Source organism: Pogona vitticeps, chromosome 14 (assembly GCF_051106095.1).
Source record: "Pogona vitticeps strain Pit_001003342236 chromosome 14, PviZW2.1, whole genome shotgun sequence".
Taxonomy (NCBI): Eukaryota; Metazoa; Chordata; class Lepidosauria; order Squamata; family Agamidae; genus Pogona; species Pogona vitticeps.
This window is the reverse complement of record NC_135796.1, coordinates 14,773,212-14,786,220: the sequence shown is the minus strand read 5'-3', so window position 1 is coordinate 14,786,220 and position 13,009 is coordinate 14,773,212. Positions and strand designations below refer to the sequence as shown.

The window sequence follows — 13,009 nt, the reverse complement described above, 5'->3', positions numbered from 1 at the left end:
AAGTGGGGTGAGGGTGTCAAACTGGGTGATACACTTAGTATGTATTTAGGAGCAGTGCTCCTTCAAAGTAGGAAAAGGTCTGCCTGTCACAGCACTGTTTTCCTCACCTCTGTGCCTTGCATGTGGTGTGATCTATTTTGTGATTGCTGACTGGGAAGTAAATAAAGGCTTGATTTGTACATCTGATGGGGAAGGTGTGTTATCTCCGAAGGAATTCACCTGTAGAAGGACTATCAAGGAAAATGTCTTCCCTTTAACATTTAGTTTGAAACTTGAGTTTCACAAGTAAAGCAATGGACGAGCAAAAACTTCTGAGCGAGGATGCTGTCCCCTTGTATAGCAAGCCAACAAACTGTAGTTTATGACAAAAAGTCCCCTTTTTAATGGTTTCCCCTGCTTTTCTTTGGTGGCACATACCTTGTTTCCCCCATATAAGGAATGGGGACCCTTTGCTGCTCTCAAAGTTATAGTCTACAATTCCCACCATCCTCAGCTCCTTGTGGCCCACAGTAACAGATTATGGGAGATGTAGTCCATAACATCTAGATGCCCAAAGGTACTGGGATGACGAAATTGCCCTGTATTGAAGAGGGGAAATCTTGGAGGAGAAGCAAATCTTTTCCTAAAGTTCCATAAATATAATGTTGTTGGCTTTTGTTTTTGTTTTCAAAAGCACCTACAGGATAGATTAAGATAACCTTTTTAAATTGCTATAAAAGTGGAACAGCAAGAGAGAAACATGCCATAAGCTCTCCAGCCAGACAAAAAAAAATTTGACTTCAGATGTTTATTGTCAGATAAAATAATGTTACTGTTTTCAATTCTTCCTTCCCGCCAGCTCGGGTAAAACACAAAGGGGTGTCCTTCCCTTTAATGAATAAATTGTTTCCTCTCGGCCGTACGGATGGCCTTTACGGTTTGAAAAAAGCACAGCAGGAAAACACAAGGTTGAAGGGGACAGGGCGAGGAAGAACAAGATTAAACAATATAAGAAATTCAAAGAGTGTCGATGTAGGCCAAAATATTGGCTGTCTTCGTGACTCCAGAAAATCCTGCTGCTTTTCTTGTGATGCAGTGGATTAAAGATTGCATTTTTCCATATGTATGTGTTACTGATACATAACAGTACTGGATTTTGTTCTATACTGTCATGTCATTGCCCATGTATGGTGGCCGTATACATCAAAGATCTCTCAAAGATCCTGTTATTAACAGCCCTGCTCTGGGCTTGTAAACTAGCAGTGGTGGCTTCCTTTTGGGAGTCTATCTGTCTTGTATTTGGTCATCCTCTTTTCCTGCTTCTTTCACTCAAGGACGGACGGACAGACAGACAGACGCACGGAAGGAAGGGAGGAAGGGAGGAAGGATGGGAGGGAGGGAGGGAGGGAGGGGAGGGGAGGAGGGAGGGAGGGAGGGAGGGAGGGAGGGAGGAGGGAAGGAAGGAAGGAAGGAAGGAAGGAAGGAAGGAAGGAAGGAAAGGAAGGAAGGAAGGAAGGAAGGAAGGAAGGAAGGAAGGAAGGAAGGAAGGAAGGAAGGAAGGAAGGAAGGAAGGAAGGAAGGAAGGAAGGAAGGAAGGAAGGGAAGGAAGGAAGGAAGGAAGGAAGGAAGGAAGGAAGGAAGGAAGGAAGGAAGGAAGGAAGGAAGGAAGGAAGGAAGGAAGGAAGGAAGGAAGGAAGGAAGGAAGGAAGGAAGGAAGGAAAGGAAGGAAGGAAGGAAGGAAGGAAGGAAGGAAGGAAGGAAGGAAGGAAGGAAGGAAGGAAGGAAGGAAGGAAGGAAGGAAGGAAGGAAGGAAGGAAGGAAGGAAGGAAATTCTGCCAAACTACATAGTTTGCCTACCAAGCAGTTTTAAATTTTGCTTTAAAAAAAAGCGAACAAACAGGTAAACTGAAGACATTTTGCTCCTCTACGATTTGATTTGCGCCCAAGATCTGAATTCATCCTAAGGTCACCTTGGAACTGAATCTGGCCAGGCAGCTGAAAAATTTGGGTGGAATTGGATCCATCCAGTGCAAAATGTGGGGTCTGTTCGAATCTGGCACAGATTAGTTTGAATAGAATGATTTGCTGTTTTCTTTAACGTCTGAGGATCGGGTGGCTCATCTGAGCGATGCAAAGGCCAGGAGAGATGGAATAATAATGGAAGAAGTGACCAAACATTTGGGAGAGGAAGATCAGCCTTGGGACGTTACTTCTGAGGCTTTGCTATGAGTCGCACAACAAATTACTTTTAATCGGTAACTTTCTAAACGCTGTTCCAAGCCCAGCCCCGGCGAGAGAGGGGGGGAATCCGTGTAGCTCTATGACAATGATTTTGCAAAGTGGTTTTAAATATAGAATATCCCCATGGAGGCTTTCTGTGAAATAACCTTCTTTCAATCCTGGGTTATGTAATGGGCTGAAATCATCAGAAGGCCCAGAGATGGACGGATGGGTTTTCTTTTCCCTCCACACCGAAAATGAACCTGAACAGGTTTTGAATATCCTGGTTTTGAGGAAAGAGGAATCGGCAACTTGACAGCGGGTCATGCGGGGCAACTGTCTAGCGAGGCATCACTGTATAAACCTGGGACATAATAATATTATAAAACCTGGAACAGATTTATGAACCCACGTACCTCCTCATTAATAGCAGGACCAGCCTGTTTTCACTGGCCCCAGTCAAATCTGTTGCACAGTTTTGGATTTCTGGTACAATATCTTTTCCTACACTCCAAGTACAGAGATTTGCAGAGCAGAATAGTTACAAGTTCCCCAGATAGTCCACCCCTTTCTCATTAACTGGCCCCTAAAGGTCTCAGTAACTCAATATGAGACATTTGTATGAGAAAGAATAAGAATGTTTCATTACTTACAGTTGTGAACGGATCAAGAGCAAGCAAACGAAATGAGTGGCTTCCCAACCGACTAAAGAGAGGTAAAGAGAACACTCAGCGAGAGGCGGGACTTCCTTTGGAATTCACGGGCAGGAGGGAAAGATTGATTCATGCAGGATAGATTGGCAGTCACCCCAGCCCAGGAAAAAAGTCCCTCAAGCCGCAGGCAGCTTGCAGGGTTGTAAAAACTCCAACCAAACCCAGCACGGAGGTGTCATGTCTGAATCCGTCCCCCAGTTTGGAAAAGAAACCCAAAGGCATCTTGACAGCATCAAATCAATGCTTCTGGAATCTTTCCAGCGTCACTCAAGATCGTCAATTAACCCTGACAACAGAATGCTTAAAGATTAAAACATAACCCCGAAAGACGTTGGCATGCCGTTGACTGCCAACAGAGAAGGCACATTAACACCTCTGTCATTTCTCCTGAGTGACATGAAGCATCTGACAGTAACACTGGCTGGAGCCCAGCTTTTCTCGGTGCCTCCTCTCCACCCTGTCTCTTTCTGTCTCTCTCCTCTTTCTTGGGAGACGGCTGAAGAAATGAGAAATGCCTATTAAAATGTGATAATGAGAGGGTGAATAGTTCAGCCATCACCTGGTGTGGACAATATCCCCACAGCAAGAAGGGACTGACTCTGACAATGAAAATGGTGCCCTTCTAATGTCTTTCAAAGGATGGTTTAAGAGCTGGAAAAAGACGGAGCATCACCTCTGGCTGAGTAATCCTCTGGGTACCTTCTGGTGGTGATTCACCTTCTGTGCGCTGGCCAGCATGTTACAAATGAAAACAGCTGTAATGCTCTCACGTCACATGGATAGGATTACCAGCCACCCATTCCCGATTTTTAACCCCGCAGAAGGCTCACCGTGATGGCGCTCATTTACTCTGCAGTGGTTTTCTCCTCTCAAAAGCAAGAGTCGGCCGTTATGGGACTTCCGGGAGAATTTGGCCAGCTTGGTTCACCGCTTCCAAAGGTTGCTTTTTGAGAATCAAAAGTCCTGAGCCCTCGCACCCAGGAAGGCCAATGGGGATTTGTAGTCTCAAAAAAGTTAATTTTTCAAGCTCTTTTGGAAACCAGCTGTTGGGAAGGTAATGCAGACCATGGCTAGTATCCAGCCAGGTTTGTGCAACTTAAATCCCGAATTGTACAACTGTTGTATACTGTTGTGCTGGGTGCCTGTCATGAATGTGGACATACAGAGATCTGACACAAGGAGTGGCCAGAACATGGTGAAAATAGCTTGTGCAGCTTCTCTTACACATAAGGTACCGTATGGCAGGATTCTAGTTCATGATTCCTTGGGACCTATGACATAAGTGTGCTCAAAAATGTCATCAGCATATTCATTTGTATTAGAAAACTGTGTTGGAAAATTACAATGTGGCCTGAAAATTGAACAGGTAAAGATTTCCCAAGCAGCATGCTTGGAAGATCTGACAGCTTCATTGCAACACAACTTGGGTGATCCCAAACTATCAGGGATCATGTATTGAACAAGAATCATGATGCAGCTTGGTGATCCCAAACTATCAGGGTCATGTATTGGACAAGAATCATGATGCAGCTTGGTGATCCCAAACTATCAGGGATCATGTATTGAACAAGGATTGCAATGCAGCTTGGGTAAACACAAGTGCTCAGCAATCACGTATTGAATAGCAACGCACTTGGGTGATCCCAAACAATCAGGGATTATGTACCTAACATGAGAACATCATAACTTGGCTATAAGACAGAAATCCATGTGGTTAAGATTTCCTAACTACAAAAGATGTCTGAGTTTGATCGAATGCCAGGTTTTTCTCCAATCCTGGCAATAGGGCAGGGTTATCTCTTACATCAGGAGGAAGCAAGCAACATTGGGAGGCTGATGGCAAGTCAGGAGACACACAACTGTCTCTGAAAACACCTTCCAGCATCTGTCACCTGCCATCAGTTTTCCTAACAGAAGGGAGAAGGGACCCCGTTCCTTTAAATATCCTGTTATCCTATATACTGTTGTCTTTCACGCTCCGGTTAATAACATCTCAATAGTTGTCCATGTTTTTAGGGCATAAGAGAGTGTTCAACCTCCCTTTACCTACAACTTGTTTGTCTTGCTTTTATAGTGTGTTTAGCAGACATGTTGACCTGCCATTTTTAAAGAGTTGTAATTTTAGATGGGTGCAGCCTGCGATTTTCAGTTTGCGGCTTTAACGGTTTGTAAGTTTGGGTTTTAGTGGTGTTTTTCTGCATGCTCCTAGCTATCCTGGGCTCTCCTGCAGAAGGGCAGGACACAAACTGAATCATAATCATCATAATGACCAGATCATTTGACTGGACATCCCTCTTTGCTTTCCCACTGAATCAACACACACATACACACACTCCTCAAGATCCCTGTAAACAAACATCTCTTTTCTGTGCCCTTATTAAGGGAGAAACATTTTGCTGGTTTTGTGTCGTCTCTGTGGGAAAATACTGAACTGCCTTGAGTCATGTCAACTGACAAGTGATGTGACTTCTAATAAGACAGAGATTGCGAAGATATTTAGTGGGGGAAAATCACCCAACGCGTTGTTGCTAAGCAATGCGAGGCTTGCCACGAAACACTCCCAGATAAATACTTCTCACCGCTGGAAAACAGCAGGCAGAGGAGATGGGTCTATTTGGGTTATTATTTTTCTCCCCAGAGGTTGGACATTTTAATAAGGCGCTCCTCATCATGATGACCATTTCAATAGCCCTTGTGTTGGATCAAAGTTCAAGGACTTCCTGCGAGGAGAGAGAACTGGCTTTGAAGTTTATGGAAATGAACCTGGTGCTTTTGGTCTAAGGAAAGTGGAAGAGAGATAAGATCAGGAAGGAACTGGGGAAGATAGTAAGGGCCAGCTCTACTCTTAGACAGTATGAGGTCATTGCCTCAGGTAGGAGGTCCTGGAGGTCTCTCAGATGTACCTCATGGATTCCTTGTTCCTCTATGTAGAAAGAGAGACTTGACCACCTAGATGGACCTCTGTCCTGCCTCTTTAATTAGCCTTGTGCTCTTGGGTGTTTCTGGAGAACAATATCTCACCAACATAATGAAGAGAAACTGAAAATGCCAGCCCGGAAAGCTTCCATACTTGGATTCAGCAGAAACTGGTGACTCATAATTTAAGGGGTACCTAATCTGATTCAGGTTTTAGTCCGACATTTACAGAAGCCATCCAATGTGGTGCACTCTATCGCTCCTTCCTCATAGAGTTTCAGGACCTTGGATAGCTCATTCAGTGTTCAGGCTAAAACAGGGCATAGATTCACCTTGTAGTTCTTGGACCACAACTTCCAGAAATCCTCGCAGCTAGTGGTGAAGGCTTCTGGGAGTTTTAGACCAAGAACATCTGGGGGACCCAAGGCTGGGAACCACTGGCTTCAATAGAGGAGGCTGATGGCAGAGACGGTGAATCCATTCCAGTTTTTTCAGACTTTACAGCTAAGCTAAACTCCATAAATTCAGTACCGTGAATAGTTCCTTGGTGGATGAACTGGATTGCCTGCTCCCACCCTATCTGAGGAACCAGATTCCCCTAGATCAAAGCCTTATAAAACCAAACAACTCATGCATGCTACAAAACGCATTGAAACCAATGAGAAAGGGAGACCAATGAGCCTGGAGGGCAGGGGGATACATTTCACAATAATCGTACCAAAAGCCAGACAGGAGCGCTGAGACAATTCATATTCTTCCGGGAAACATAGAAGCAGAAGATAAGGCCACTGGCTTATGTCTTATTTTGCCCTCCTCGTCACTCAGCACTGGCATCTTTCCAAGTTCTGTGTGGCCAGCAGCAGCTCATCAAACTTGCCATCATGAATCTAAGGGCCTTTGAAGTCAATCCAGCCTTCTGTTCCCATGGTGATGGACCAAACAGGAAATGAGTAAAACAACACTGTCTTCTTTGTCTTCCATAGCAAGCAGTTTTCGGTGTCAACCTGGAGGTTAAGATGAATGTGTTATTTCTTCAAGCTATTTTTTCCTCTACCCCAGTGGAATTTCCTCAGAGATACGGGCCTCTTGTCATCTGTCTTGCCAAATGAAGTCCATGTTTACCTTCCAAAGGCCTACCAGCACACCAAGCACGTTAAATGCAACCTCTGTAGGTGAAGTGCTACATCAACAGACGTCTCCTGGCTCCCCAAAAAAGACATGCCAAGCATATTGAGAGGCATCTGAGAATGGGTATTCCCATTTCTTAACCTATTTTGCTTCCTACAACGAGTTTTCCTCAGAGACCCGTTACAATCAGACTTCCAAATAAATTACTTTTTAGTGATCAGTCACAAAGCATGCTAAATACAAGATACAGATCTGGGGGAAATTATATTCTGCGACAAGCAGACATTTTTCAGCACTTGAGGGAGCACCTCTTTTAAAAATGTACTCGACATATTGTTCAATTTGAACGTGAGAGAGAATGACTGGTCCAAAGTGAGTCTCACAGTTTGAACCAGAGTCTCCTGGCTCACACTTCAGAATTCTTACCATACAATGCTGATTATTAGTGTAGATTTTACTCTAGCCAGCTTTCTTTCTTTATGGCCTTTTAGACAGTCTATTTTATTTGCTATTTGTGACTATATTTTATGTTGTCTTTTTATGTTGCTGTATTATTAGGACTGTATTTTAAGTTACTTTTTTTTCATTACACACTATACTGACTTATGCCTTAGGACAGAAAAGATGAGATATAAATATTCAGTTAAATCAATAAAAAGAAAATAAATATCGGCCAGAAGACTGCACAAGTTTTAGATACTGGGTTGAGAAAAATAATTAATAGGATAAAATCTATACCATTCAGGAGTCTGTAGTGCTCGTTTTGAAATTAGGGTATCGTCTTTCTCCCTAGTGTCTGATCCCAGACATGAATTTCCTTTAATTGAAAATTCTGGAGCTTATCTTTATCCCATTTGGTCATGATTTCCCTTCAGCAGAGGAAAAACCCAGCCATTCCCTTCAACAGCGCCATTCTACACTCTCCCACAGAATAATCGTGACTGACACAACCTCAGCCTCTTGTAACTCTGCATGAAAAATTATGTTCTTCACGTTTAACGTGATTCTGCATGACTTCAGCCTTGTGCCTCTTGTATCCCAAGATATGTTAGCAAGTTAAATAACACAGTAATAATGAAAGATTAATAGCAGAAGCGAAGAAAGAGAGCAAGATTAAGAGCTACAGGCAAGCAGAGGGAGGGAAGAGCCACTCCGAGGAGGACTGAATGCAGTGGGCCACATGTTGAAGAACAAGACAACTGTGAAAGCAGACGAAGGAGCTGGCAGGGAGGCCATGAAGGCCTGAAAGTGCAGGTGTGGGAAGGGAACCAACACGCAGAGATTGGCAGAGGGTGGGAACACAGACTGCATCATCAGAAGGGGATAAAGGTGGTCAGGTTGACGGAAAACAAGCCCCTGACAAAGGGTGGAGGCTCCGATTCCATGAGGGCAGGGAATCCAGCCCAGATTTCAAGCCAGGTTCTTCAGGAACTATCCCAGGTGCTGAACCATCTCATCTAAACACATTCCTCATGTTAGAGTGTCCCTTTTGGGAGGGGGAAGGGAAGAGGATTCAGCAGCCTTTCATGGCAAGTCTTACTAAAAAGCATGTTTAACTAGGAGAAGAGAACCTTGCAAGAGTGTTTGATTATTCTGGCCAGCATAGCTAGTGGTGAAGGCTTCTGGGAGTTTCAGTCCAAGAACATGTGGTGACCAAAAGTTGGGAATCACTGGACTAAAGCATCAATGACTTTCTGTATTTGTCAAGACTTAACATACAGAAACTCCCTGGGGTTGCACATGATCGATAACCTCCCAATTAGCAGAAGCTAAGAGTTTGGGATCAGCATCAAAGAACACCATAAATGAAATGGGTGAGTGTATCTACACACCATTGCTGAAGCAGATCGATCCTACCTTAACTGTCACAGATCCATCCCATGGAATCCTGGAAGTTATAGTTTTGGGAGGTCCTTAGGATTCTTTGCTAGGGAGAACCTGGTGCCTTCCTTTGAATTACGGCAAAGACTTCTAAGGACTACAAGTCCCAGAATTCCACAGGTTGGAACCATTGCACTTAAAAGTGGCATCAACATGCTATAATTATAGTGTAGACCAGTGGTTCTCAACCTTGGATCCCATGATGTTCTTGGACCACAACTCCTAGAAGCCTTCACCACTAGCTGTACTGGCCAAGATTTTTGGGAGTTGCAGTGCAAGAATATCTGGGGAGCCAAGGTTGATAGCCAACATTGCGATGTACTCTAAGGCACTGGTTCTTAACCTTGGGTTATTCAGGAGTTTTGGACTGCAACTCCCAGAAGCCTTCACCACCAACTGTGCTGGCTGGGGTTTCTGGGAGTTGCAGTTCAAAAACATCCAAGTAACAAAGGTTAAGAACCACTCCTCTAAGGCAGCAGGAAGAGGAAGAGTGAGAGGAAGTGAGGTCAGACCCAAGAATAACCTATCTGCAAGCACAGGTGTGACAAAATTACCATATTTTCCGTGTATAAGACTATCCTTTTTTCTAAAATCTTTATACTAAAAATTGAGGGTCGTCTTACACACAGAAGTGAGCTAAGGAAAGAACAAAAATAAGTGGAGGGGAAAGCAGGGATCAAAGTGATCCTGCAGGGCTCTGATCCCTGCTTTCCCCTCCACTTGCTAAGCCCCATTTAGATTTCTTAATTTAGGGTTAGAAAAATGGAGGGGTCGTCTTATACATGGGTGTGTCTTATACACGGAAAAATACAGAAACTCAAAATAACAAGAGAACATGCCAGAGAACCTTCACTACCTATCTTTACCTATGCTGCCCCCTGTAGGCTCAGAGATGCATGTGCAAATATGGCTGCTTTTCTCTCCTAACCTCTCCACCTCAACAGCTAATGCCCAATGCCTCACTCTGGCTAATAGGAGGGCCGGCCCGAGGGCTCCTGCTGTGGAGCTCAGACACTGTCAGAGGCTCGTCTGTGTCGAGGGAGGGTTGCATTGCAGGCTGTGACATTGGGAACAGAGCAAGAGAGAGAGAGAGAGAGAGCTCTTTCAAAGGTGGGGGGGGGAGCACTTGTGAATTTAGCCTGTGGCAAGCATTTCTTACCCTGGAAGAGTTCTGAATTATTAAAATCAATTTGCTTTGCTGCAGTAGAAACAAGTTGTTGTGATTTGCTTTCCTCTGGTCTACAGAGGGAAGGCAAAGTGTCACGGGCTTGCCCCTGCTAATAGCACTGCCACAGGTGTCAATATCAGGGTACAAATTAAAACTCGTTAATGGCCAAGTTGAGGGACCCAGGGTTAACAGGGAGAGCATCCAAGGACCAAACTAAAAACACCGAGTTAAATTGGGAATATTTCTTCATTCCAAGTCTCCAAGTGGAGACTTAACGTGGGTGGGAACAGCCTGATGCAACTGGGGGGGGGGGGAGTAAACCTTCCCCACATATAACCCCCTCCATACAAGGGCTTTAAACACAGGCAAAACTCAACTGACGCACAATTCAGTTCCTTTTTTAAAAATCCACTTTATCTTATTGTTGTTATTTACCATCAAGTCACCTCCAACTCATGATGACCCTTTATCTCCAAAATGTCCTGTTCTCAACTGCCCTGCTCAGCTCTTGCCTGGGGCTTCCTTTAGAGTGTCAGTCCATCTCGTATTGGGTCTTCCTCTTTTCCTGCTGCCTTCCACCTTTCCCAGCATTAGGGTCTTCTCTAGAGAATCCTGTCTTCTCATGATGTGAGAATGTTTCAACATTTTTTGCCTCCAGAGGGAGTTTAGGCTTGATTTGATCTAGGACCCACTTGTTCGTTTTTTCTGGCAGTCTTTCTACCTGCAAAGCTCTCCTCCAGCACCACATTTCAAGCAAATCAATTTCCCTGTCAGCTTTCCTCACTGTCCAGCTCTCACACCCATGCACAGTGATCAGAAATACCAAGAGTGAGGATGATCTTGATCTTGGTCTCCAGTGACCCATCTTTACACTTGAGGATCTTTTCTAATTCCTTCGTTGCTGCCTTTCCGACTCTCTGTCTTCTTCTGATTTCTTGGCTGCAGTCTCCCTTTGGACTAATGACAGAACCAAGGTACACATAAAAATCCTAGGTGTCCTGGCTTTATCTGGATACAGGTATTAACAACAAGAACAACAACAACAACAACAACAACACAGTAGTAGTAGTAGTAGTAGTAGTAGTAGTAGTAGTAGTAGTAGTAGTAGTAGTAATAATAATAATAATAATAATAATAATAATAATAATAATAATAATAATAATAATAATAATAATAATAATAATAATAATAATAATAATAATAATAATAATAGGGTGCATCTTAAAGCCTTTCTCTATTTGTCTCCTGAAATTCAACCATCCTCCACAGCAGATTAAAAACCAAATTAATCCCAACACAGAGCAAGCCCCCCCGTCGCTTGCTTGAAATCAAGGGTTGAACTTGATAATACTGTTAACACATCCTTAAGAGATGAAAAGACTTCTGTTTCTCCTAGCACAAGCTTACTCAAACCTTCCTGAGGAAACTTAGCTGGTTTTCCATTTTATGATTAGTTACTGAAAGGTAAACACAGGCTTCCCTTGCCAGTCCAGCTGCTTGGGCATGGAGGCTTGAAGGAACAGGTTGCCTGTAAGGAAATCATTGTAAGAACAGGGAACACACGTTTCCTTGTGAGTGTGAGGAACCTCGTGAAAGCAAGGCTTACCTGCAAACTATACATTTAATTCAATTCACACCCTTGAAACTGAGAAAACCAAATTCACACACGCACACCCCCAAGATGAAATTTGGAACGGATATCATTACTCCCCCTCCCGGCCCTGCCACCTGTGCGGCTTTGGACAAGAAGATGGTTCAAGAGCGCCCCCTCAAGAAACAATTGGTCAACTGCTTCTGGGTATTTTATACTCTCCAACACCCAAGGAGGGGGTTAGAATGGGAACAAGTAAGAGTTCAAGCATCTGAGAAATGGCCAAGGCGCCTGCTCTGGGGACGTGTCGGCTCGCCTCCTTCCGGTCAAAGGCTGGTGGAATCTGCCCAGGTTTGGCGCTCGGACCGATTTGGCCAGGACGATCTATTCCTTCCTTTTTCTTGCCTTTCCTTTCCTGGGAGAGAAGCCTCGCCGCCCCATCGGAGGAGACAGCTTGCCCTCCTGGAAGCGAGACGCCTCCTTTCTGCTCCTTGGCAGCCCGACCCCCTCTTCCCGCAAGCGCCGAGGCTGAAAAGCCACCCTTGGTCCCCCGCCACGACGCACGAACCCTTTCCATGGGGATTTCTCTCCTGAAAGCAGGCAGGGTCGTGGGAGGAAATCCCCGGGGGGGTTAACTCCCGAGGAAGCCTGCTTCGACGCCTTCTCTCCCCTAGAAGCCATCCCCGGGGGGGCTTCCTCCTCCGAAGAAAGAGCGCGGCCACCCGCGGCTATCCAAGGAGCCGCGGTGGCGCGCGCTCTCTGCGTCCCTCTCCCTTCTTCTTCTTCGCCGCCGCCAGCCTTTTCAGGGCCCCCTCCGGCCCCTCCTCTTTCTCCGGCGCTCCTCCTCTCCTCCTCCTCCTCCTCCTCTTCTCCTTTCCTCGCCCTCCTTCTTAGAAGGACTTCCCGAGCCGGAGCCGCGCCGCGCTCAGAGCCCGGCGGAGGCGGCGAGGCGAGCGGAGCTGGAAAAGAAGGCGCAGGCGAAGCGGTGGCGGCGGCGGCGATCGTGGCCGTGTAGGCGCTTGCTGGGACCGGATCGGGCCCTTGGGAGAAGACAAGAGGGTGGCCTCTGCCCCCCCCCCTCGCATCCACCTCCTCCTCTTCTTCTTCCTCTCGGGCCGATTCTTGGAAGGCAGGAAGAAGGAGACCTTGGGGGTGCCGCCGCCGCCTTCCCCAGGGCGCACCGTTGCGCGCGGTGAAAAGTTGGCGCTGCCCAACGGATCGGACCTTTTTTAATTCCTCGGCTTGGATTTTTTTTAACCCCTTCTCCTCTTCCCCCCCCCCCGGCCCTCCACCTGCCCTCTTCGAACCAGCACGAAAAAAGAAAGAAAGAAGGAGGAACTGCGGACCGTCTCCGGCGAGCCCCGCTGCCTCGCCTTTGGATGCGCCCGGTGGGCGAGCCGAGAAGTCTTCCCA

At 45.6% G+C, this 13,009-nt stretch overlaps 1 long non-coding RNA gene across 1 annotated transcript; it reads right to left on the bottom strand.

Moving 5' to 3' along the window:
* Positions 1-1,610: 1,610 nt before the first annotated feature.
* Positions 1,611-11,050, bottom strand: LOC140702648 (uncharacterized). The gene is made up of 2 exons (XR_012081879.2): positions 10,829-11,050; positions 1,611-6,832 (listed from the first exon to the last, which is right to left on the bottom strand). It is a non-coding gene; the product is annotated as an uncharacterized LOC140702648 (long non-coding RNA).
* Between the last annotated feature and the right edge of the window lie 1,959 nt (positions 11,051-13,009).